The sequence below is a fragment of the Canis lupus genome, chromosome 18 (assembly GCF_048164855.1).
Source record: "Canis lupus baileyi chromosome 18, mCanLup2.hap1, whole genome shotgun sequence".
NCBI classification, from domain to species: domain Eukaryota; kingdom Metazoa; phylum Chordata; class Mammalia; order Carnivora; family Canidae; genus Canis; species Canis lupus.
This window is the reverse complement of record NC_132855.1, coordinates 12,281,064-12,307,850: the sequence shown is the minus strand read 5'-3', so window position 1 is coordinate 12,307,850 and position 26,787 is coordinate 12,281,064. Positions and strand designations below refer to the sequence as shown.

The window sequence follows — 26,787 nt, the reverse complement described above, 5'->3', positions numbered from 1 at the left end:
TAGCATAGAGTCTGCTTGGAGTGTCTCTCTCTCCCTCTCCCTCTGCCCCTCCTCCCCACTCTCTCGCTCTCAAATAAATAAATCATTTTTTAAAAGATTTTATTTGTTTATTCATGAGAGACACAGAGAGAGAGAGAGAGGTAGAGACACAGGCAGAGGGAGAAGCAGGCTCCTCACAGGGATCATGGGGATCCCTCACAGGGATGATTGGGGATCATGCCCTGAGCCGAAGGCAGACACTCCATCATGGAGTGACCCAGGCATCACAATAAATCTTTTTTAAGAAGTCACAAAAGTCTCGGAGAAGGACAAACATTATATGTTCTCATTCATTTGGGGAATATAAATAATAGTGAAAGGGAATATAAGGGAAGGGGGAAGAAATGTGTGGGAAATATCAGAAAGGGAGACAGAACGTAAAGACTGCTAACTCTGGGAAACGAACTAGGGGTGTTGGAAGGGGAGGAGGGCGGGGGGTGGGAGTGAATGGGTGACGGGCACTGGGGGTTATTCTGTATGTTAGTAAATTGAACACCAAAAAAAAAAAAAAAAAAAAAAAAAAAGAAGTCACAAAAGTCATGGCAACACTGGACTGAAGTCAGGCTTCTCCAAACTATTATAAGCTGCCGAATTTTGAGGTGGCTTCCAATAAATATATTTTCTGGTGTCCACTGAGGGAGGCACAGGTATGAAGATCTAGAGTAAACACATGGGTATGGATTCTCAGGAGGCTTTTCTGGTGGGACTGAAGACACCAAGCCAAAGAGGATGGCACTTTGTGGGCTTGTGGAAATGTATCTTAGAGTGACTAGTATGTTCATTCAGTTGCTTAGAGGTGACAAAATCGTTTTTTGGAATTCCCTTGCTCCCCTAAATTTCAGACTGGATTAACAGAAATCGGTCATCTCTGAGTATTATTTTTTTTTTTTTGGCCAAAGAAAATCTTATTTTGTCCACACAAACAGTTGCAACGATCATGATGCAGTTGCAATGGTGATAGGCATCCTGACAAGACCTAGAGGTGCCCATGAACCATTTGATTAAGATTACATACTTGCGTTCTCCTCCATCAGCCTAGGGCGTATTTGCCATTTTATATCCCATTAATGGTTTCTCGGCTAGTTTTTCTTGAGCTCTATGCTAGCTGCTAAAGGTTGCCATGATTCCAGAACCTGAAAAAGCAGTTAACAAATCCACTAAGGTAAGGTGCCACCCATGTTGAAACTATTTGTGAAGTGGGGATCCTCTTTCACCATTTATGATTCATTCAATGATGCTTTGACCAAAATGCCATGCCACAGGTTAGCAGAGGATATGATGGGATAAATGGGCAGGGAACTTGCTCTTTTTGCACAGTCATGTGTTTGGGGAGGTGGGAGGGGATGTCCTTGGGGAAATTAACTGCGTGCTAGTCTTGGCAACTCAGGGTGGAAGCGGAGGTTGTAAAGTAATGAGAATCTGGTGGCTTTCAGTAAGGCCTTTGGATACTATGATGAAAATTAGTCCTGGAGGGAGGACAAAGGTCAGCAAAGGTCATTCCAACATCACAGATGTGAGGAGGGAGGACAAAGAGTGAATAAATTTGTTCTTTTGGTGGTTTGAGTTTAGGAATCTATTCATAGTTTGGGTCTTGGCTGTTGTGTGCTCCGACTAAAGTCCTTTATAGTTAATTTTTATTTTAGCAAAAGTTTGGGTCCATTCTGGAAGTAAAAGTTTGGGGTAGGCAAGAACAAAGTGTTGGAGCATGATATAAATGAACGTTGATGCAAATATTCTCTGGCTCATTCTCTAAAGATTGGGCCTATAGTTCCTGAGAGGGGGGCTTCACAGGAACTAAACCTCCTGGAATCCTGGCAAGAAGCTACCTCTACTCCCATCAGAGCACCAAAAGCAATTTGGAAATTGGACAGTTAGGAACTGGAGGTGGTGGCCACATGAGCCATTGTTGTCTTCATCCCCATGATCTCTCACACTCTGGATGGTTCTTTCAGAGCTCCGGCACCAATATTAAGAATTTCAACACCTCAGGAAGGACAGGGTGGTGGTGTTCCCTATCAGAGATAAGGGCATGGACTTGAGAGTGGTTTCAGTTACTTGCTTTGGGTGAAAATAGAACCAGGTCTCAGACTCTAGGGTGTTGTGCTTTCTGCCCAGTAATCATGATTTCTTTGTCTCCTGTGTGTTTCAGATGTACCTTCTATTTCTGTGTATGCATCTCTTTCTCATTCTTTTCCTTTCACTTCATCTACCTATGTGCCTATTTCTATCCATGTAGGAAAGGGGCTATCACACAAGTTAGTCTTTTTTTTTTTTGTTAGAGAGAGCGAGAGAGAGAGCAAGTGTGAGTGGCAGGAGGAAGGGGAGAGGCAGAGAGAGAGAGAGAATGGATCCCAAGAAGACTCCATACTGAGCACAAAGCCCAACACGGGGCTAGATCTCATAACCCTGAGATCATGACCTGAGCTGAAATCAAGAGTCGGACGCTTACCAACTGAGCCACCCAGATGCCCCATGCAAGTTAGTCTTTTAAACAAAGGATAAAATTGACTGCTGGACAATAGGCAAATTGCTATTGCTGGTAAAATATTTCTTTAATTTGAGCTAAGTTCGGAATTTGTTGATAATTTACTCAAGGCATAATATGAGCTATCTGTCAAGTTGGAAGTAATTAGTGATAATTCAATGAAAGGGGACAGTTTTAATTTGTTTAAAAAATCACTTAAAAATTGTAGACATTAACAAACTCATGAAATTAATGTTTGTTGCTGTATATAAACAATTAATGTACTAAGTACTCTGTCCATTAAAGGCAGTTTTAGCAGGGTCTCCATTTGGAAACACTTTGTAGATTATTTGTTTGAGTAACTATGTGCTAGAGTATGATGTTATTAAGTGAAAATGAACTTGAGAAGACAGACTATTGTTAGAAATTGTTATTCTTCCATGGAATTGAGCCAGACTCCAGCCTTTATTATCAGAAAGCAGTGAAGGAGGCCATGAAATAACACCATTTGGCCTCTAGGGAGAGCATAAAACTCCTCTGCATTAACCCACCTCATCCCATGTCAGAGGGATTCTAATGTGAATGGATCTGTGTACAGGGTATTTAATGACTCCCAGCACTTAGATGTTGAGAATTTTGAGAAACAAGGGAAGAAGTTTTGATTCCAGGTCAGAATGGAAAGTTTTCTGTGTTTTCTTCCCCTCTGTGCAAATTTGCTCTCCTTTCTCCTGGCACTACTTCTGAAAAAGGGGTAAGGGGATGCCTCCTCCTACCTCCAGGAACCTATTGATCAGATTCAAATTCTACTTACCTCTTCCTTGATTTTCTTTGGCCTGATTCCCCTTGGAATGGCTTCACCTGGCTGTTTGAGTGGCAATGATTTGAGGGTCAGAATAGGAGTTTGGGCCAAAGGGAAATGCATGGAGGAAGTGTCTTTGTCAGCTTTGCCCCTTACTCTCATAGCTGCCACATTTAAGAAGTGAGTCACTGAGCTTCCATTAAGGGTTCAATATTGGGTCTGGGCCAAAGTCCTGCTTAGTGATAAGATGGCACTTTGCCGGGATCCCTGGGTGGCGCAGCGGTTTGGCGCCTGCCTTTGGCCCAGGGCGCGATCCTGGAGACCCAGGATCGAATCCCACGTTGGGCTCCTGGTGCATGGAGCCTGCTTCTCCCTCTGCCTATGTCTCTGCCTCTCTCTCTCTCTGTGTGACTATCATAAATAAATAAAAATTAAAAAATAAAAGATGGCACTTTGCCTAGGCTTACGCTGTGTGTGTTGATCTATGTTGTATTAATTATCTATTGCTACATAACAAATTATTCTAAAATTTAGTGACTTAAAATATTAAACATTTATTGTGTCACATGGACTTTGTGGGTCAAAATCTAAGTAGCTTAGCTAGGTGTTTCTAGTTTGGATCTCTTATGAGGTTGCAGTCATAATGTTGGCTAGGGCTACAATCATCTGAAGGCTGGGCTGGGGCTGGAAGATGAATTCCAAGATGGCCCTCTCACATGGCTGGTAAAAGGAAGTCTGCCTCAGTTGTTGTTAGCTGTTGAGAGGAGTTCTAAATCCGTATCACTTCAACCTCTCTATAGGGCTGTTGAATTGAGTGTCATCTTGACATGGCAGCTGGCATTCCTTTAGAGTAACTGGTTCAAGAGAGAAGAGTGAGTGAGCAAGGAGAAAGCTGCAGTGCCTCTTAGGTCCTAATCTCAGAAGTCATACACCACTGCATCTCTTTGTTAGAACTTAACCCTACACTGAAAAGTAGGGGAATCGGGCTCTACCTTTTGAAGGGAGGAGTACCAGATAATTGGTGGACATATTTTCAAACTACCACACAACGCAAAGACTGCTACTGCTCACCAATCTCTGTGTGTCTCCTTTTATGTTGGGCATGCAGCTAAATTTTCTATCCTTACTCCTTTTTGTCACCTTTGTTTTTGGAGTCATACTCTTACCTCTGTGACTGAAATCGAGTCCATGAACATCAGCAGAAGTGATGCACGCACATTCCTTCCAGGCCTGTCCTCTCAGGAGCTCATCCACAGTGGCCTTGGAGGCTTATTGAAGATGTTGCCTCTGAGCTCCTAGCATCACAAGCTGAAAAGAGCCTTGGTGTGACAAGTGGAACAGCTCTGCTGTCTGCAGTGGTCTGAGATCTGAGGAGGTAATACACTTTTATCATTTTAGATGCAGATTTCTGGGTTTATCTCTTATAGCAGCTAGATTTATTTACTCTAGTAGGATATTTTCAACAGGGACTTAAGAAAATGATGTAGGATATGAATATAAGTGTAGGATAACTATAATATTTTACATATTATCATGGAAAATTTGGGGGGAAACTGTAGAATACAACGTCAGTGGTAATTTGGGGATAGCTTTTGCTTATTTTGAATACTTGTTTTTGGGGTATTTTCCAAATTCTCTGTTGTTTGTCATTAAAATGTAATATAATATTTATTATAATTTTTATTCAAGTATAATTGACATATATATTATACTAGTTTTGGGCATACAACATAATGATGCAATATTTGTATATATTACAAAATGATCACAGTAATAAGTCTAGTTAACATCCATCTTCATTCACAGTTACAGTTTTTTTCTCTTATGATGGGGACTTTTAAGGTCTACTCCCTTAGCAACTTTCAAATATACAATACAGTATTATTAACCATAGTCACCATGCTATGCATTACATCCCCACAAAATATTTTATAACTGGAAGTTTGTACCTTTTGACCCTCTTCATTCATTTCACTCACTCCCGCCCTTTGCCTCCAGTGGGGATCTTTCCATGTCTAGGAGCTTGGTTTTTTTTGTTTCTTTATTTTTTTTGTTTTTAGATCCACATATGTGTGAGATCATATGATATTTGTCTTTTTCTGTCTGACTTATTTCATTTAGCATAGCACTCTCAAGGTCCATCCACGTTGTTGCAAATGGCAAAATTTCATTATTTCTTATGGCTGAGTAGTATTCTGTTGCATGTGTGTATAGAAATTCATACACACACACACACACACACACACACACATATATATATAAACTCTTTATCCATGTATCCATCAATAGACACTTATGTTGTTTCCTTATCTTGACTATTAAAAATAGCTACAATAAACATGGAAGTAAAAATATCTTTTTGAATTAGTGTTTTCGTTTTCTTCAGATAAATACCCAGAAGTAGAATTGCTAGATCATATGGTAGGTCTATTTTTAATTTTTTGAGGAACTTCCATGGTGGGTGTACCAATTTGGTTTCCCATTAATAATGCACAAGGGTTCTCTTTTCTCTACATCCTTGCCAACACTTATTTCTTCTTCTCTTTTTGATAATAACCATTCCTACAGGTGTGAGGTGATACCTAACTGTGGTTTTGATTCACAATTTCCTGACAATTGGTGATGTTGACCATCTTTTCATATATCTATTGGTCATCTATATGTCTTCTTTGGAAAAAGGTCTATTCAGATCCTCTGCCCATTTTTTAGTCATATTGTTTGGGACCTTTACCATTGATTTCTAGGAGTTCTTTATATATTTTCATACATTTTAGATATTGACACTTTATCAGATATATGATTTGCAAGTACTTTCTTCCATTTGATGGGCAAATTTTTCTTTTTTCTTTATGATTTCCTTTTTTTTGTGCAGAAAGAAGCTTTTTAGTTTGATATAGCCCCACTTGTTTCTTTTTGCTTTTGTTGACTTTGTTTTGGAGTCAGATATATAAGTTACTGTCTTTAAAAAAGCAAAATACTAATTTTGTAAAGATAATGAATCCTTATCTCTATTCTTATTTTTACAACTATTTTTATTTTTGTTTTTCTTTTCTCTCACTTTGATGCCTTTTATCAAAAGTGACCAAGATGCAGCTAATTACCTACCTGAGAATCCTAGTTACATGTCCCTCACCTCAATTGAGATTCCCCAGATAGTAGAGATTCATAACAAGAGGGGGCTAAGTCAGAAGATCCGTTGGGACTTCTGTAGTGTAGACCAAGCCAGAGGAAGGAGCCAGGATCTTATGTACCAGGTGGGCATAGATGAACTATGAGAAAAAGCTGTTTATGGCACTAATTCAGTCTCAGGTTTGCTTTTGCATTTTGTAATCTCTTCCTTTTTTATATACTTTTTCTTTCAGTTCCTCAAGTTCTTCCCATATCTATTATTTCATCTCAACTCTATTGTCCTTATAGTTAGTTCCCTGATCCTATTTTCTGGAGGTCATGTTCTCTATGTTTTTTTGAAAACACCAAGCCAATGCCTTCTAAAATTTTCCTTTCTCTTCCTTCCTTCTTTCTTTCCTCTTTGGTTATTGAAATACATTTTTATATGTATGCTCTTCTAAGTTTTCAGGAACATTACCTTTTCCATATGCTTCTGTATATTTTGTTAATCACCTTGTGTTTTTCATTTGTTTGTTTCCACATATTTTAATAGGAAAATATCTGTCTAGGCCAACAGATGATATGCTCAGCATAGAGGGTATCAAAGAGATTCAAAGAGGAATAAGAACGGTATCTGCCCCCTGGGAATACCATCTCAACATTTATCAATACATCCTAACGAATAGTCGCCATACCAAATACTAACCTTACATCAGAGGGAAGAATGGAGCATCCTGAGGGTTTAGAGGAGAGAGCAAGTAACACTGCCTAGAGGCATCAGAGAGTTTTGAAAAGAAGGATAAATTTGAACCATATTTTGAAGAATGAGTCATAATTCATTCAATAGAGTACAGGAGGAAATAGTACATGTGAGTGAACTTGTAGAGGTAAAGAGAGCAAGTAGTTTGGGATACTGATAGTATAGGGTGATATCCAAGGGTAGGAGATGATGGCAGAGGGATAGGCAGGAGGACATTATGAAGAAACTTGTGGTCCATGCTGATGATTTTAGATTGCAATTATAAGGCAAAAAAGGATCAACTGTTGGCTTTTATTTATTTTTAAAAATATTTTATTTATTTATTCGTGATAGAGAGAGAGAGGCAGAAACACAGGCAGAGGGAGAAGTAGGCTCCACACAGGGAGACCGACGCGGGACTCGATCCTGGGACTCCAGCATCACGCCCTGGGCCGAAGGCAGGCGGTAAACCGCCCAGCCACCCAGGGATCCCCAACTGTTGGCTTTTAAGTAAGAGGTTAATGTGAAGAGTTCTATATTTTGAAAAGCTCATGGTGGCATGGTGGCAGTGTAAAGGATGTATCCAAGAAGTTCCCACTGCAGATGGGTGATTTTCCAAACCCCCTGAGGGACTCCTGAAGACACAGGTGTCCCTGGGAAAGATGCTGCCAATTATTGTGAAAATATGTTTTAATGGTCCTTCTTTTATTTTTTAAGATTTTATTTATTTATTCATGAGAGACACACAGAGAGAGAGGCAGAGACATAGGCAGAGGGAGAAGCAGGCTCCATGCAGGGAGCCCAACGTGGGACTCAATCCTAGGACTCCAGGATCACACCCTGGGCCAAAGGCAGGCGCTAAATCGCTGAGCCACCCAGGGATCCCCAATGGTCCTTCTTTTAAAATAATCCAATTAACCATTTTTCTGCCTTCCATTTAAATATAAATATTTCTATTATGTGAAGCATTCAAAATAGCCCTGGATTGCTCATTCCAGCTAAAAACATGTTTTACGTGCTTGTGCCTTATTTATAGACTGCCTTTGCCATTGAATAATCTGAAAATCTCCTTAGTGGTTAGTGGTGAGAAGTGTGTTGTTTCCCTTTAAAACACTTCCAAACCAGCATTTCCTCCTGTGTCTCCCATGTTCTATTCTCTGTACTTTGGAGACATTAACATGCAGGTCAGTTGGTGTCTGTTGCCTTCTCTCTGTCTCCTGGGACCTAAGGAGGTGTGTAAGCCTGCCGGTCCCCTCTCCAGGACCTTGTATTCTTGGTCCCATCGTGACATCTGCCAGGCTGTGTTTGTTCACTGGGGCTTTTGGCAGCTCCAGTTGCTTGTGAAAATGAGATGATTTATGTAAGACAAAGAAATGCTGCCAAAATGTCAGGATTTGTGCTGTGTCAGGTGGCTGCAGGTGCTCTGCATTGAGCAATAGTCGTTGGAAAGTCATTAGCAATTACTTTACAGCAATTCTGTTAGGTGGGGTAAAGCTTTTCCCAGCAACCCCTGTTTGCATAGGAGCCGAGATGCCAAGAGAATGAAATTCTCTACCTGTGTTCCTTGGTCCCTGCGGGAGTCTTTCTATGGTTGAGATTAGGTGATATCTCTCCTGTTGATGATCCTTATTCCACAGGAGGCTCAAAGGCAGCAGAATATTTCTCTGAATTACAGAAACCAGTGAGTAAGGAATAATCAATGGGGCAAAAGGAGTCCCAGCAATGTATTTCTTTGAAGAAGCCTACAGGGAATTTTACTGCACTGAGAGTTCTCTCAATTGTTGAAGAGACCTTTTTGGACCTTTACATCCTGTACTAGTCTGTTAGAGTTGCCATAACAAAATGCTACAGACTGGGTGGCTTAGACAACAAAAATCTATTTTCTTGTAGTTATGGAAGCTGGGTGTCCAAGCTCCATGAATGGCTGGGGTTGATTTGTGCTATGGCCTCACTTCCCAGCTTGCAGATGGCTGCCTTGTTACTGTGTCCTCACATGGCCTTTCCTCTCTGCACACAGAGAGAGGGAGCTCTCTTGGTATCTGTCTCTTCCTGCTTTTTCTTTCTTTAAGATTGATTTATTGGAGAGAGAGAGAGAGAGAGAGAACATGGGGGAGGGGAGGGGCAGAGGGAGAGGGAGAGAGTATCTTAAGTAGACTCCATGCCCAGAAAAGAGCCTGATGACATAGGGCTCCATCTCACGACACTGAAATCACAACCTGAGCCAAAATTGAGTCAGAGGCATCCTGGGTGGCTCAGCGGTTTAGCGCTACCTTCAGCCCAGGGTGTGACCCTAAAGACCCAGGATCAAGTCCCATGTCGGGCTCTCTGCATGGAGCCTGCTTCTCCCTCTGCCTGTGTCTCTGCCTCTCTCTCTCTCTCTCTCTCTGTGTCTCTCATGAATAAATAAAATCTTAAAAAAAAAAAAAAGAAAAAAAAAAAAAGAGGGGCAACCCCGGTGGCTCAGCGGTTTAGCGCTGCCTGCAGCCCGGGGTGTGATCCTGGAGACCTGGGATCGAGTCCCACGTCGGGCTCCCTGCATGGAGCCTGCTTCTCCCTCTGCCTGTGTCTCTGCCTCTCTCTCTGTGTGTCTTTCATGAATGAATAAATAAAATAAAATAAAATAAAATAAAATAACAAGAAAAAAGAAACCTAAGATATGGGACTTTTCCTTTAAAAAAAAAAAAAGAAATTGGTGAAATTGGTGAAAAAAGAAAAAGAAATATGCCCAAATGACTGTGCCACTCAGGCACCCCTGTCTCTCTTTTTATAAAACACCTCTCCTATTGGATTGGGGCCCTGACCTTATGACTTCATTTAACCTTAATTACCTTCATAAAGGCCTTATCTCAAATGCACAGTGGAGGCTGAGGCTTCAACAAAAGAATTGGGGCGGGGGGACAAAATTTAGTCCATAACATGGCCTGACCGGGAAAATGAACACCGAGCCTGGAAACCATGAAAGCCAGGGACTGGGAATTTGAATTTGGACCTCAGGACTAATCGGATTCCTGGCCAAGGGTAGACTATACCACCTCTTCAAAAGGTTTTGCCTGGGAAAGGATGCCCTGTTGGTCCTTGGCTGGGCTGGAAGGAGGAGCTGCTTAGGATAGAGGTATATCTTAGAAGATCTGGGTAAAAAGGCCAGACTAGAAAAACTCAGGATTTTTAAAACAGAGGCTACCTTGAATAAAATCGATCACTCTCTCAGCTCATGGCACTCTTCATACACATTTCTTTCCTGGTCTCTAAAGTTCTCAATGAACTGCAAGTGGTCTTCTGACAACCCCCGAGCTTACTCATTTTTGTCTTCATCTTCCCTCACCTTGCGGGATGGAGAGACTGTATTTTATCACATAATGACATTCTCAAGGAAAATATAGAAACACCCCCCTACCCCCAAACAACAGATACTACTCATCCCTTGTTTCAAGGGCCTGTATCTGCCTTTTGGGTGGCAGGCAGAGGGAGAAGCAAATACATTTCTACAGAAATACCCAAACACTGGATCAAAAGCAATGTTACATAAAGTGCATTTTGTGAAATTGGACCCTGCAAAGTTCTCTGGGAGGAAGGAGTTCTGTGGACAAATTATTGAGGAAATAAAGAATGTTATTTTCTTTTCACAGAGATTCATATCCCCAAGAGCAAAAATAAGAAATACTGAAAAAAACAAAAAAAGACCTGTTTAATTTTACCTAACCCAGGATTTTCTAAAGTTAAGTGACCAGAAAAGCTACCCTTCTTTCAAGAGCAGACACTTCTTTGGAAAATATTCCAGATTTCTTCAGGTTGTGTTGGCAATGGGATGACATAAAGAACCAAAAATCACAAGATAAAGTCCTGTGGTCACATAATTTATTTCCCTCCCAGAGAGTCCTTAAGTAATCCCCCCAAAATGTAATCCATGCTCATTTTACTATTGTCTGCACCCTCCCATCCTAATGCTACTCCACTGTATTCATCATAACCTTCTTCCATGCATCGACTTTATGTCTGCAAGAAAAGTGTCTCTTTTCATTTGGTCAAAGGTAAGAGCCTTTTGCGTAATTCAAGTTGAAAAGCATGATTGCATGACAACTCAGGTATCTCCACTTACACTAAACAAGGTCATCCTGGCCTTTCTTCAGGGATCATGTACCATTTTTAGTATTTCTGTAATGCCTGTCTATACTGCCTCACCTACAAATTGGGGCAGTTACAAACACTAGTCTTGCCTATCTCTAAGGTGGGTGACAAAGATTAATAAGGTGAAGTTCAAAGAGCCACTGTTTATTTGGAAAAGAACTGTAAAAAAAAAAAAATACAAGGTGGTTTCATTACCCTAAGAAATTTGCAGAAAACAGCAGAGTCCAAAGAGGCTTCAAAGTCAAATGCAGACCTTGAGTCTGGTTCTGGAAGCACAGGGAAGACCGTGAGTGTGGAGAAGTAGAGCTCTAGAGAACAGGAGCAGAGGGTCCATACTGGGACTAGTCAGTTGCCCAGTGGTTGACTGTCTAGTCAAAAACACTTGGTGTTGCTAAGACGTTGGGGACATGGGGATAATCTAAAACTACTTTGGAGTTTAGAGTCCTAAGGGAAATAATAAAGGAGACAGGCATTCTCTTGCTTTATATCTGGACTATAAGATGGTTTTGGTAAATCGAGGAAAGTATGGTGCTGTCCTACTAGTGACAACAGAATAGGCATTAGCAAGCCTCACCCAAGGTGTCCAGAACACAGGTGAAGAGAAGGTCCACCTCATGTATTAGTAACCAGCATGGCCTTAATCTCACAGGATTCCTGAAGGGGGTCTGGCTAAGCTCAGTTGGTGGAATGTGCAATTCTTGATCTCAGGGTTGTGAGTTCAAGCCCCACACTGGGTGTAGAGATTACTTAAAAATAAAATCTTAAAAAAAAAAAAAAAGGATTCCCTGAAATAAACAGATTCTGGGGAGGCTTGGCAGTGGTTGTAAGTCCTTCAGCAACAAGCGGGAAAAAGTGCTAGTGAAAGAATAGTTACTGTTAATTTGACCCCACTTTGAACTTCAGCTTTTACTCTGGCAGCACATCAGCACCTTTTTTCCAGAATACTCTTGACATAACCACTAAGATAACCTAATATCCCTGCTCTCTGCATAGTGTTCCAGAGCATTTGCTCTAAAGCCATGCAGCTGCATTCAAATCCTGATGCTTCTACTTACTACCTGTGTGAGTTTGGGAAAATTACTTAATCTCTCTAATCCTCAACTTCCTTATCTGTAAAATGGGTAAATAACATAGCAAAATTTAGTGGTGTTCTGAGGGTGTGCAGGGGCGGGGGGCGTGGGGGGGGTGCAATTGACTGAGATGGACATCTGGAAAATCCTTTTGGATTGATCAGTTCTCAGGAGGTAGTGAAGAGATAAAGAAGGAAGCCTGGGAGGAGAGGCTAGAGCCAGATCAGAGAGGACTTAGGACACTATCCTAAAGGGTTTACACAAACTCTGAACAACGCTAATGCACACACATGCTAGCTATGGAGTTGAAGCTACCTAAACGTTAAGAACTTGTTTCTGTTTCTGTCTGTATATGCACCTAGAGGAAAGGAGTTCCCTATTCATAACATCATAGACTGCTGCACTCTTTACCTGTAGTATGTAGCCCCGGCCTTCCAACACAACTGTGAATCAACCGGAGCGGAACAGGTCTCTAGATCTTTCCCTGTTAAGAGGACTAAGGAATTTCCCCAGGCTTTCCTCTCTCCACCCATCTTCCTCCACGCCAACCACTTCATCCACCTACCCATGTGTAAGGCCCTGCCTGGGTACTGGAGATGTAGATATGAATAAAATATGATATCCGCCCCCAAGCAGTGAACAGCCTAGTTTAGCGGATGTACATACGAGCAGACATGCCATGACCCAGTGGGCTAAGTGCTTTGGGAGAGATTGGAATACAGAGTGATGGGGTCCCTGAGGGATGGTGGGGAGGCTTCACTAAAGCAGGTATTTGAGGTGGGTCGGGAAGGGTACGTAGGTATTTCCTGGGCTTAGCATCTTGAATGTGAATTGCATGTAAAATAACATTATATTTAGTTGTGTTGACTATTTGTTTTCATGGCAAAGGAGAGAAATGAGCTAAGATCTGTTCAGGGCCCACATGTGTCAGATACTCTACTAGGTGCTTCTTTAAAAATCTTCTCATTTTACTCTTAATCCATTTTGAGGTAAGCACCTCTTCTTTTACTGGTGAGGAAACTGAGGCACAGAGACAATAAATAAATTTACTCAGGATCTCACGGCTAGAAACCGGCTTGAGGAGGAAATAAAAGTGGCTTAAGGCTTTCTCTTTGGGCTTAGGAATAATAGTATTAATAGCGATGATTTATTGAGCATTTACTATGTATCAGGAGTGGTTCTAAGCACTTTACATGTACTCGTTCATACAATTCTTACACTCACCCTGAGAGGTAGGTACGCCTATGATCATCTCAGTACCATAAATGAGCAAACTGAGGCAGAGGTTGAAATAACTGGTACTGGGGCGCCTGGGTGGGTCAGTTGGTTAAGCTTCCCCCTCTTGGTTTCAGCTTGGGTCATGATCCAGCCCTGCGTTGGGCTCCACGCTCAGCGGGGAGTCAGCTTCTCGTGCCTGCTGCCCCTCCCCTACTTGTACACATGCACACACTCTTTCTCTCTCTCAAATAAAGAAATAAATCTTTAAAAGGAAGGAAGAAGGAACTGGTAGTGCACTAGTGGCCAGGCAGTCAGGACTCGAACCCAGGCAGTCTAGCCCCAGAACACATTCTGACCTACAATTACAAGATCCAGACAGGGGTCAGAAGAGCCCAGCTGATCGCACCCTAACTGCCCCTCCCCCCTCCAGTCCAGGCTCATCTTACTAACCCAGGGAAAATTGCAATTCAGGTCAGATCAATTCAGGGCAGATACCAAGGGATGTGTCATGGATAAAAATAAGTCACAAAAGTACAATCTGGGGGCTGTGAGGGAAAAAGTGTACGTGTGTTTGTAACCACAATTGCAATGATTTACCATTGCAATAAAGCAGATGGGGCTTATGTACAAAAAAGTGTCTGAGGCTGTTTTTTTTTTTTTTTTTTTTTCCATTACATTCTTTTTCCTATTAGCTGCCTTCCTGACTTACTGCCCCAATGTGAAGACTCTAGGCGGGGGGCAGTTGTCCTAGCTCACCTTATACTGGGAATTGTTCTGTATGTAGGCATGTCAGCCCGATGCTGGTTGGTCCACAAGTCACCTTTCATAATCACATGGATGGGTGGGTAGGGGGCCGCTCAGGCCTGAGCCCAGACTGAACTGATACATCTTGGGAGTGAGGCCAGGTCTGGTTTTTGGGTAGCACTGAATCTGGAGTGGTGCTTCATCTACTTTAATGTGCTCATGAATCACTTTGGGATCTTGATAAAATGCAGACTCTAACTCGGTTGATCTAGGGAGGGGTCTAATTTCTGGAAGCTCCTAGGTGATGCTGATGCTGGGGCTCAAGGACCACACCTGGAGAAGCAAGAACAATCTGTTATGGACAGAAAGAGTGCCTGGGCACTCCTCCTGGCCTCCAGAAATGGGAGCAGCCTTGAGAAAAGCTTATGTAAGAAAGGAAGTGAAAGAAGGAAAAAGAGGTGAGCCAGGTATAGTAGAAGTCAGGTCATCCTGCCCATTTCCCTAACTGTGATGGTTCCCAGAGCTATTGGATAGCATGAGGTAATAATTAATATTATTTTTTTTAAAGAGTTGGTTTTTCCTACACTTTTTAAAAAAGATTTTGTTTATTTATTCATAGAGACATACACAGAGAGAGAGAGAGAGAGAGAGAGAGGCAGAGACACAGGCAGAGGGGGAAGCAGGCTCCATGCAGAGAGCCCAACGTGGAACTCGATCCAGGGTCTCCAGGATCACACCCTGGGCTGCAGGCGGTGCTAAACTGCTGCACCACCGGGGCTGCCCAATAATTAATATTCTTGATACGACAACTTTCTTTTGAAAATCAGGCCATTATTTTCCGGATTATATACACTGAATAAATTTGTAAGGTGTGAAAAAGTGGCATAAATATTTCCGTCAAGAATTGTTAAAAACTAAAAAAAAATGGGAGTTGTGGGTAGTGAACATCTGTTAGAAAAAAAAGATACTTCTGTAGGTTTCCCAAAGGATTAGATAAATAATGCATTACTGAAACTTATAAAGCCATATCCTAAGCTCTTGTGGTGCCATGGGTACTGCTGTGGTGAGATAAAACTCGAAGAAAACAACAGATGTTCTTCTTTTCCTCACTTTGCTTTTTGCCCCCAGCTCTCCACCCACTGAGTCATCTACTGCTCTGGGAGATGATGGGTTCAGAATCAGTTGAGTTTCTGAAGAGAGTTGACTACTTTGAAAACCTCTGGTAATGGAGTCAGAGCCAAGTTTTTGAGAGAGAAAAAGTTCCTTGAGTTTTTAGAGAATAGGGAAGGACTCAGCATGATGGAAGATCTTGTTTTTGTCACATGGGGGATTTGAAATCAAGCTTGATTCACTAGAAAGAGGAGGATGCTCAAGAGAGACTCCCCTTGAGTTTGGGGCCACCTCAGAGTGTCTTCGTCTGCGTGAAGTCTGAAGAGGCAGCAGAGCCATAGATCAACATGGGAGAGGAGGTGTAGATGTGAAATAGTGTGAGAGAAAACCTTTACATCCCCTTTTCTGGATCTCTTGCAATTCTAGGGTGATACAGGGCGTTATCTAAGAGTTGCCTATGCCCCTCAGAGGGGCTCATATGGTGGAGCTGCTATGCGGTGAGAACAAAAATAATCAGTGATATGGGTAGCTCCTGAGAGTAGAGTGGAGGAGGAATTCAAATATTTCATCAATGGGTACAGTGGAGACAGATGTCTATGAACAAAGATTTAGCAGGACAAGTGCACTGTCACAGATGTCAGCATGCAGCAGGCTGTATGGAGAAGGAGGTGGGGCCCTCACACTGCAATGTAAGCACCCATGTCCCAGGAACTACCTCACCTCCAAAGACAAGGGGAGAAATAAGGGCCAGGTGGTGAGTGGGGTAAAATATTATATTGACCATTTACTCAAAGGAGAGCCTGGGGAAAAATCCAGAATGGAAAGATTTATCTTGGAATGGAAAGTTTTAAATTTTCTCAACCAGGGAAAGCAGAGGTTTGAGAACAATAGAAAAAGCAACTGTGGCAAAACAAAGTTCATTTTCCTATGCCCATGTTGGTGACTATAAATTTTGTACCTGCACTAGAATTTGGTGGATTGGGAGGAAGTAGGGCTAAATAAATGCTCATCTGGATCCGGTAGATTTTAACTGAACTCCTAGTATGTGCCAGCCATACTTTGCAAGGTGCTGGAGGGACAGCAGTGAACAAAATAAGTTCCTGCCCTCTTGGGGGCTGGGGTGAGACAGAAAGGAAACACGTCTGTGTGCCACATGTTGAATTCTACGAAGAAAAGTCAAATAAGGTGGGTAAGAGATAGGCATGTGGTGTGGTGTGTGTGTCTTTGTGTGTGGTGTATGCATGTGCACATTTGCCTAGGTGTGTGTAAGCTGCATGTTCTCTTGCAAGATTCTATATCAGCTGGTCTGGGAAGTCCTCACACAGATAAAGTACTGTTTGAACAGAGACCTAATTACAGGGAAAGAAAAGACAAACCAAAACACTCTGGGGAAAGAGGATTCAGGTAGAAAAAACACTAAACGTGAAGACTCTGAGGTCTGAGCAGACTTGAATGAATGAGTGGCTCTATTTTCCCTTAAAAATATCATGAAGTCTCTCTCCTCCAAATCTATTGTTTGGTTTTGCCTATTTTTGAACTTTATAGGTTTTCTTCTGTGACTTTTTTTTTTTTTTTTTTTTTTACCTTGTGTAATACGAAGGTTTTCAGATTCATTCATGTTGACATGGTGCTGAAGTTCATTGATTTCCCCCTGCTGCAACCCGTTCCATTGAATGAGCACACCATCATTTATCCATTCTATTGCTGATGGGCCTTTGGGTGGTTTCCTGTTTGTTTCACTATAAATATTCTTGTATATATTTCACACAAAAGCTTCCCTTTTTAAGGCCATGCTTCCTGACCCATCATGGCACTCATAGAAAACAATGATATTTGCTCAGCACATTGGGAGAGGCTAGAGGGGATTTGAGGGGGGTATCTTCAGGATTATTGGTGAGAAAATAAAATTTAAATATCACATAATTGTGTTAAGAAACTGAATTTGTATAAAACTTCCACATAGAATCTAAAAAAAATCAGATTTTATGCATGGAATTTCTGGTCAAGATTTTAAATGATGGTCTTTTAAAATTCTTGACCAAAACCATCATTCTCAAGATCAGGAATAAAAACTTTAAAACCATGTAATAACAATTCAAAAATGATATTTAAAGACTCAAACAGCTCTTCCTTTTCTTTCATTGACAAACATTAGATTGAAAATGACTTGGGACGCCCGGGTGGCTCAGTGGTTGAGCATCTGCCTTTGGCTCAGGTTGTGATCCCGGGGTCCTGGGATGGAGTTCCATTTCAGGTCCCTGCAGGGAGCCTGCTTCCCCCTCTGCCTGTGTCTCTGCCTCTCTGTGTCTCTCATGAATAAAAAAAAGAAAGAAAGAAAATCTTAAAAAAAAAAAAAAAAAAAAAAGAAAATGCCTTGATAATGCAACTGGATCTCAAATTCATTTGAAATTGTTTATATATCAACAATTATGAAATAATGAAGAAGTTCTTATTTGCTGAGGCACAGTTACAGCAATCACCTTTCAGCTATAAGGGAGTCACAGGAGGAACATTTGCTGCAAACTGTGGGAAACACCCAATTTAGAGACTTGTAGCTAAAATTACACCTCGTAGGAGTCTTGCCAGACCTCCCTAGCCCTCGGCCCTGCAGCACAGAAATGGCATTCCTAAGTCTGCACACTTTCAGCAGTTACCCATCTAGTGTGTGGGAAGGTCATGGCTGTGCCTTGGGCTACTGGAGGTGCTACCTCCAGTAGTGGTGCTACTGGAGGACCTTGTTTTTGATGTGGCTGGCACATGTAGACAACCCCAGAGATGGACCCCTTTGCTGCATGCAGTGCCTGTGGAAGAGAAGCTTGTGTGGGGTTCACTCACCATCCTCTCAGCTTGCCAGGTGTCCCATCAAGTCCGGGCCTCCTCCACCTCAGCATCCTCTGAGGAGCAGCTGAAGGCAGGCAAGGGGTACCCCTGGCTGGAGAGAGCCTGGCTGCACATGAGAATCATCTTGATGTTTTGAAAAATACTGATGCCTGGGTCTTGACCCAAGGGTCTAGTCCTCAAAACAACCTTGTGCAAAATTACTTTTCTCATGCCATTTTTACAGGAGGAGAAATAGGCTCCGAGGCAACAAGTCACTTGTCCAAGGTCACAGAGCCACAGTTCAAATGTAGGCTGGCTCCAGAGCCTGTGCCTTAACCCCGGTGCTGTGCTGCTTCTCTAAATGACTACACATTCTGAACCTCTATGGTTCCTCACTACTAATTATTAATCACTAATGCCCCTACTGTAGTGATACACTCCACAGAAGTTCACATACACAGATGAGGAATCATAAGATAGTTGGATGATTCCTAAATGATGCCCTTTTAAAAGACACTCTATTTTTCAAAGTGTTCAAAAGCATCAAGAAATCCACCGAGGCCTTCAATTCTTGGAGTCTCCTAATGAGTGTAAACAGCCTGTCACTCAAGCTGACAGGTCACAGAGTCTACAATTGCACTTCAGCTGGCCAAGTTCACCTTGAGAGTTAGTGCTGCAGCTCTCGGTTATTTTCAAAAACAGAAAAATAGAATTTCACTGTCTAAAAAACAAAAACACAGAGGAGACCTTGTCCTGGTTCCGCGGACTGGGCCGGAGAGGCTTGGGGTGCAGAACCAGATGCCAGAGGGGAGGCAGCGCTTTGGTTCAGAGGCACCCACGGGGCTTAAACCAGGCCCCCGCTGCCGGCGGGGTCAGTGGGAGGCCCACCGAAGTCCGAGCGTGAGAAACATCTGCTTCTTCCTCTTTTCTGAAAGCTGTCAGGACAGTAAAGCAATCTGAGACAAGAGGGCTTTGTGAGAATTGGTTTCTCCTGCAAACAAGTGGGCAGGCCACGTCAGCTGTTGGCAATTCTAATGACCTTTGGGTGGAATACAGAAAACAATTGTCGAATGGCTCTAAAATAACTGTGTATTCTGACCTCTTCGTCAGCCCTCTTCTGAGCGCTGCTGCTTCCAGAAGAAACTAGGTGGGATGGTGCTCATGCCTGTGAGGCCTTTCTATCTCCTTAATAAGTCACTTGCCCCCACTGTACCTTGCAAAGGCAAGGCACTGTCTTCCTGACTCCAACCTCCCTCTCGCCTCCAACTTTTACAGCAGCTCTACAGGAAACGTGGTTCACAGATGGGGGACCCCAGGTCATTTTCATTTACTGACCCCCATTGCTGCCAGTGCTGGTGGGGCAGGCAAGAGCTGAGTATCGAGGGCCTTTCTTTCTCCACTCCCACCCTCATAAGAGGAGAAACAACGAAACATACACAAACTTGTCCAGATGTTGAGGATGAAACCAAAAGGTACAATTCCAAAACTTTCTGGAAGCCACCATTGTGGAAGATGCAGTGAAAATAATAAGCCTTTGCTCTACAAACAGAACACGTTTTACACTGAAATTCCTAAAAACCAGGAAAAGATTTATTTATTCTTCCAGGAGGCTGAAAATTAATTTCTTCCTTTATGGAGAGAGGAAAGAATTTCAGAAAGAAGAAATGGGGCTCAGCTATGGAATTAGCAACAGAGGGCAGCTGGGTGGCGGGGAGAGGATTCCAGTCCCTCACACCTAAGGGGAAAGTGTGTGGCCATGTGTCTCATTCTGGGTCTCCTCAGGTAGATGAATCTAATGTAATTTTGTTTCTTTTTGATTAAGGCAATTAATTAGAGGCTAAAATTAAATATTTGATTTTCATGTTTTTCTGATTATTTTACCTGGAAAATTTATAAATCTCTTGTGAAACCAATTTATGTTTTGGTTCAGAAAATAGGGATACTGTATCTACCTAGGACCCTTCTATCCAGGAGCCAAAGGGTGAGCCTGTCTAGGACCTGCCAGGCAATCAGAGTTAGGGTCAGCACCATGTCCTAAAAGGAAAACCTTTCTTTCCCCCCACCCCAAGAAGGGCTGGGTGAAGGTATAGATGAAAGTAGGGGTAGAGTGGGGCAGGTGAGGCCACTCATAATGAGACAATTGGCAAAACCAGTGAGAGCAGCCCTAGGGTTTTCCTATAGCACACAAGACCTCAGCTCCACCTGAGGACTTGGGAGAACCAGGGGTTTAGTAGGGAGGAGACAGGGCTCATGCTCTGAGATCTCCTTCACATGACCTGTGCTGCTTTTCTTTATGAGAAAATAGTTGTGCAGGGATGCCTGGGTGGCTCAGAAGTTGAGCGTCTGCCGTTGGCTCAGGGCGTGATCCCAGGTTCCTGAGATCGAGTCCTGTATCCGGCTCCCCCATTGGGAGCCTGCTTCTCCCTCTGCCTATGTCTCTGCCTCTCTCTGTGTGTCTCTCAAGAATAAATAAATAAAAGCAAATGATTGTGCATCTTGTGTATTGCCTTTGGCTTTCCATCCCTTTAACAAAAAATGTACAAAACCGTTCACCATAGAGAAATGGAAGCCCAGAGAAATGAAACATTCCAGGAAGTGTAACTTGTTGGTGGCAGAGCCAAGACTGCAAGCCAAGTCTCAGGACTTCCGACATGTGGCCTCCCATAGCACAGCACCGCTGAACACTTGACTGCCTCATGCTGCCTTCACGTCATTCTGCTTTAGGAGCTTAACATTTTATAGCAAGGCCTATTTTGGTGGCTGGAGGCAGGAGAGGACAAAAAAAAATCATATAATATAGTTTTTCTTTTGTTAGTAGACTTGAGAGCCAGGCATAGAGGACAAAGGAATGAATAATTTAAAGACCAATGGCCAGAGAGGTGGCTAAAACCCATTTATTCCTAACCGACACAAAGCTGGCCTCTGTAACTTGACGTGTAGCTTCCATCTGCCTTTCCTCCTTTGGAGAGTTTTGCCCTGTGATTCTTTTTACTGAAGTAAAGGTGTCTATTACACAGTCCAATGGCACTCAATGCAAATTTGAACTCTGTGAGTTTGAGATAGTGTGACCTGAAATATTAACATGGTCTCAAATGGTTGCCTAAATTGAAAAAAATATATACATGTCTCAAATTAAAAAAAAAATCACACAATTTCAAAGCAGGGGGGGCCAAATGAACGATATGCTACGTTCATATTTGACAATGTCACTTCAGCTGTTTGATGAAAATACCCTGCTTCCTTTGCCAGTGGGCTGTGGATCACCCTCCTGCTCACATGCACCAAAATCTCTGCAAAAGAGTTTGGTCACTTTTGTGCTGTTATTTTAATATGCATTGCTACTTAAGCATCTAAAACTTTCCAAATCACATAACAATATCATCCAAGATGTCATTAAGTCATAGAGCTCGTATGAGTGCTGAAAACCGGGTCTGGAAATCAGTGACTTTGCAGTGCAAGTTACATAAAATGCCATTACAGAAGCCAGACAACCACTGAGATAGGCCAAGCAGTAAAATTAGTCAATTCTCAAAGGGAAATATTAGAGAAAATACTGAGAGAAGAAAGAAGATCGAAGGGCAAACATGTTATACGTTTGTGAATAGATACATTTTGAGATAATAGTCCCTCCATCGGGCCCTCAACTATTGTTTTCCCTTTAGAAAAATTAATTATGAGAGCTTTAAATTACATGAGGTCTTCCAAAAGACATCCTTGACATACATAAGCATAAGCTGTACCTAAGTGTTACGGGTTGAATTGTGCCCACACAAAAGATGTTGAAATACTAACTCCCAGAACCTGTGAATGTGATCTTATTTGGAAATAGGGTCTTTGTAGATGATCAAAATAAGATGAGATCATTAGAGTGGTCCCTTACCTGGTATGACTAGTGTCCTTATAAAATGGGGAATTTGGAAGCACAGACAGATATGCACAGAAGGAAGATGACAGGAAGACACAGGAAGAGCGCCATCTACAAGCTGGGATTGCCTGAGACTACGGGAAGCTAGAGCTAGAAGAGGCCTGGTGGAAAGGATTGTCCTTCACAGCCCTCAGAAGGCAGCAAGCATGCTGACACCTTGATTTCAAACTTCTCGCCTCCAGCACAGCAAGACAGTAAATTTCTGTCGTTTAAGCCGTTTAATCTGTGATTCTTTGTTATGTCGGTCCTACCAAACTAACACAACCGATTGGCTTTTGTTGAAGCAACTCATTTTTGAGGAGGTACAAACATTCCCAACATTTTGGCCTCCCCCTAATAGGTGACTTTATGGTGGAGAGTCCGTGTGTGTCTAGGGCGATGAGATTACAGGAGGAACTTGGGGCACTGCCTGGATGGCAGGCACACTTCCCGGGGTCTTGCACCCATTTAGATTAGAGCCGGGCCAAGTTGATGGGAACAATCAGGAAGGTTGAAGTTTGCCTAAGGAGGTCAGAGGCAACACTAATAACCTGCATTTTCATCAAGAGCCAGGAGGGTAGAGTTACGGAAGAGCATGGCTGAATGGAGAGGTGAGGGCAGAGGTGGGTGGGTTGAGGGGAGGAGTCAGCACTGAGGTGGTGGAGGCGGTACAGTGAGAGGTACCACAGATTAAAGCGCTGCACAGAGCCAGCCTGCCAAGAGGACGAGGCTGGCGCTTTCAAGGGACAAACATCATGCTGGTGGGGACAGAAGCAGGAGCCCTTCCCTTTGTGCTTGGCCAAAGGACACCGGCGGTGATGTCAGTTGGAGGGGATGGAGGCTATCCACAAGGGTGATTCTGGAGTCACATGTCTCGTCGTTCACAAAACAAAATGGTTTCTTGAGGTGATGTCTATTTCATGTACAGGTTGGTGATTTGGGAGACAAAGTCCAGTGCCAGTTGGGCTGCTGCGATTTCTGAAGTAAAAGCATCTAACAAGGACTCTGTGGGCAGAGATACTCAGAGGTTGAGATTCAAATGCACCTCTTAATCCTTGAATGGCTCAGATCTCTTTCGTTTTTTTGTTTTTTTTTTCATTTTTTTTTCAGATCTCTTTTGATCCAAGTTTTGCTTCCATTCCTTGCACACATGGAAGCAAGCAGAAATGGTGGAGGCCGGAGTAAGGGATTATATGTCTTTGAGAGAGAGCGCTAAAGACGACAGACAAAATAATAGCAACGGAGTCACTGTAGCTAAGATTTCCTGAGGACTTTAGTAGTGCCAAGCCCTAGACCAGCTATGTTGGTTCTCGCTGTAATCATGCATGGAAGCTGTTGTTACTCCTTTCTCATAGATGAGAAGCCAGTGTCTCTCAGATTCTAAGTAAATGCTCCACATCACGCAGATGGTGAATAGTAGACTATAGTCATGAATGATATCACATAGTAACATACAGGAACTAGAATCTGCGGCCTGGGCTTTCCTTGAAGGAAGAGATGAGAACCAGGTTACCCCCTTGCTGTGACAGTGGTGGGGAGGCTGAGGTCACAGGACAGTTTGTCCTCGCAAAGTCTCAGTATGAACAAGGGGCTGGACATGAAACAAGAAGTGAAAGTTAGACTGGGCAAGTTCCCAGGTTGGAGGAGGGGGTTGCTATATGGTGAAATCCACATTTTCTCAGTATGTGCAAGCAATAAACGGCGTTAGAGAAAGGTAGGGCAAGGGCAATAGCATCAAGAGGAATTCATGGTTTGGACCACTTGTTCCTACTGTGAATTGCTGTTCCTATAGATTGCAGTTCTGAGGCCATAAAGATGAAATTTCAGAAACGACCCCTTTTGCCCATTACTTACTGCAAAATGGAGACGTAAGTTTCCTTGTCAAGCACTGTTTAAAGGGAGCTTGCTTGCTTCTGAGTTCCTCTTTTGCTCCATTCCTCAGCTGCCAAACGCCGGCAGAGTTTGGGCACTAATTTTGCATGTAGTTGTAAGCTGTCACCTGGGTAATAAAGGGGAGGGAGTCTAGCTGGAGAGTATGTTTTCCAACATGGCCAGGAGCATTCTGTACAAAGAGAACTATGATCAATGATTAAGTGGGTAGCTGAGTTCGACTATAAAACTTGGCCAAGATCAAGGCAGGCATGAGGGGTGGCCTGGATGAGGCCATTTGAGGGCCAAGGTGGTGGCCCCAGAAGAACCACCTTACTGGGGAGCTGCAGAAGAGATCTTGTGTAAAGGATGGTCTGAGAGGCAGGAAGTAATGATGAGGAACTGGGCTGATGTCCTCTCCACAAAGCCACTGCCCTGACTCTTCCTCTGGCCGCTATTCCTCCTGTAGGCTGCTGTATTCATTTCCTGGGCTGCTATAAAAATGACCTCAAACTTGATGGGTTACAACTGAAGTGAATTCTCTCACAGTTCTGGAGGCAGGGGGAAACTCCTTCCTTGCCTTTTCCAGCTGCTGGTGGCTGTCAGCACTCCTTGGCCTCCTTGACTGCGTCATTGCAATCTCTGCTCCATGGTCACATGCTTCCTCCTCTTCATGTACCTTCTCTCCTGTCTCTTATAAGGACACTTGTTATTGGATTTAGGACCCCCCTGAGTAATCCAGGATGATCACATCTCAAGATCTTTAACTTAATTACTTCTGCAAAGACCCCCACCCCCCGCCCTTTTTGTAATAAGGTAACATTCGCAGGTTCTGGGCATTAGGAAATAGAAAAATCTTTTGGGGGACCACCACTCATTCAACCCATTATAGGTGTCAAGAGTCAGGGAACTATGAGGACTTATGTCTTTGTCGTTTAAAAAAAATGTTTTTGGTCTCTTTGTCACACCTATTGCCTAGGCTTGTATTTATGAAGGGAGTTTAGTGACGAGGCAAGTCAAACTTCAGGATGTCTTTTTAGCCAAAGCTATGCTCCTAAGTGATCTCTAGGTGACTCCTCTCTCTTGGGCTTTCCAGTCTGATCTTCTATAACTACTCCTCTGCCTGTGTCCTTCGGCTGTGGTGGGTGAATTGACCCAAGGACGACTAAAAATGCAAGGGACTTCTAAGGCCATCCAATTCCCATGGGTTGCAAGTGTTTAGCACAACTATGACTGACTCTACCCCAGACTCATGACAGATATTATCTATTGTGACGCCAGTCCAGCTAGAGCCTTAGACTTCTCAGATCAGACCTCATAGCAGCCACTGCCATGGGTTAGAGTTAGCACATGAGGTGAAATCTCTTTGCCATCTCTGACTCATTTTCTGGATGAGGAAACTGAGGCCCCAAGAGGAAGAGAACATTGGTAAAGGTGGTGCTCTATTGCTGTGCATCTCAACATTTCATTTGCCAGCTCAAAAAAAAAATCAGATTAATAAGATTAACAACCCCTAGGTTTCCAAATTAGGATTTTTTTTTTCACTTTCAAAATACCTAGGTGGTGACCTGATTTTCTTCCTATTTGTTTTAACAGCTCCCTACCCCACACAGACACATGGAGCCTGTTACCCTCCCAATGTGACTTATCACAAACTGTACAGCCATCCTGCTCTGCAGCTTCTGACCCAATCTGCTAGCTCATATAAAACAAAATTTATATTAAATGGGATTTTAGAAAAATTGTCATGGCCTAAACTGAACATCGTTTGTTGGGAAACAAACCATATATTGGCAATTTTGTTTCCAATTCTTGGCTCGCGGCTATCTGAGTTCTAGGGGGAAGCAGGGGGGGTCCCTCTCTGGGCCTCACTGTGCCCCTGCCAGTGTTGTGCCTGACACCATCATTTCCTGGGAGCGGTTCCCACCCTGAGGCTGAGTGGCTGAGATGCTGACCTCCTGAGACAGGTGAATCTGCCCTGTTTGGATCTATTGTTAGAAAAGAACAGCCCTAAAACATCACATTCAACTCAGCTTCTCCAACAGTTCTTTGGGCTTCTACAATTTGGGGGAAAACTGGCAGCATCAGCTCGGGTAGGGGTTAAAAGGACAGGAGTGAACATTTCAAGTTTAGGGGGGAAATGAAGAAATAAGGCTAGAATCCATCTTTAGCTTGGTCTGCTTGCTCCCATGGGACTTGTCCGTGGGTCGCATGGGGTGATGCCATCTTGATGGGGGATTTTGAGGAAGAGGGGGCCTGCCATCTGCAGTGACCGAGGGGCCATGTAGGATCCTCCATTTAAGCCACAGCTCAGTCCTCTGAGACAGCTACTGTCACTCCCACTTTACAGAACAAGAAACCAAGGGTGAGAAAATTTGTTATTTGCTCAAGGTCAACTAGTGACTGGCAAGTGAGGTCACTCATTTCCAGTGTTGCCTTCTGATCAAGTAAGGTATACCAAGAGGGATCCGCAATAAGTGCTGGGGCACTTTTCTTGAGTATGAGATTTCTCTAGAGGAAAGCTCTACAAGTAAATTCAACAGGGACAGTCATTAAAGAAAGGACATCATTCAAGGCTGAGGGCTGAGATAGAACACGAGATCTGACAGGACAAATCGTGTGATCAACAATATTCCCTTCACCCCCAGACGAGACCTCTCTGAATTCCAAAAGCCCTTCCTGAGTCCTACTAATCTGAACTTTGCAAACTTCACTGGCAGCGTTAGTCACATTTTTATTATATTTTGAGTGACTGTTAGGGCCACCATACTAGGCGCT

General features: G+C 43.0%; 1 protein-coding gene across 2 annotated transcripts in view; it reads right to left on the bottom strand.

Annotated features, from left to right (window-relative positions):
• Positions 1-3,928: 3,928 nt before the first annotated feature.
• The window catches only part of THAP5 (THAP domain containing 5), a 145,440-nt gene continuing 122,581 nt past the window's right edge, over positions 3,929-26,787 (bottom strand). The window contains exons 5-6 of one of the 2 annotated variants that reach the window (XR_012010653.1): positions 4,469-4,669; positions 3,929-4,156 (exon numbers count right to left, since the gene is read on the bottom strand). The gene's annotated coding sequence lies outside the window, so the exon portion shown is untranslated. The remainder of the gene's footprint in view (positions 4,157-4,468; positions 4,670-26,787) is intronic. The other variant, XR_012010654.1, reaches the window with a different exon arrangement.